Genomic DNA, 576 nt, shown 5'->3' with positions numbered 1-576 from the left:
CAAAATTGTAATTGTATACATCTCGTCACAAACAAAAAAAAAAATTAAACAAATGAAATAAAAACAAAGGGGGCAGTGATCCATCGACGTAACCATCGAAACAAAAACAAACAAAAAACAAATGAATGAATGAAACAAAAGCGAAATGAATTACGACGATCCGATTAAGTTTGACAGTCACTAATTTATATATTATTATTATACTATGTAATATTTGCGCTACGTTTGCTAAAGTTTTTTTTTTAAAACAATGGCCAGAGATTATAATATATTTTCTTTAAATATTAATATTAGAGTGAGGATAGATTTTTTTTTTGAGCATTTTTTGATACATAATTTTTCTTTTCTTAGGGAAATCTCTTAACTAAATCATACATGTTATGTTTTTTTATTGCATGCATGCAAATCCGTTTTGTATAAAAGACGCGATGAAGAAGTTACAAGTAGAAACAAACGAAAATCATCATTACAAAGAGTCTTAGAAAAAGTTTTATAGTCTTATAGTTTATATACACGTCATTATAAATATGTTGATTTTTTTTTTAATATTTATAATAATTTATAATAATTAATAAT

The sequence above is a fragment of the Nicrophorus vespilloides genome, unplaced genomic scaffold (genome assembly GCF_001412225.1).
Source record: "Nicrophorus vespilloides isolate i.1.1-1 unplaced genomic scaffold, Nicve_v1.0, whole genome shotgun sequence".
Taxonomy (NCBI): domain Eukaryota; kingdom Metazoa; phylum Arthropoda; class Insecta; order Coleoptera; family Silphidae; genus Nicrophorus; species Nicrophorus vespilloides.
This window is presented reverse-complemented; position numbering follows the sequence as displayed.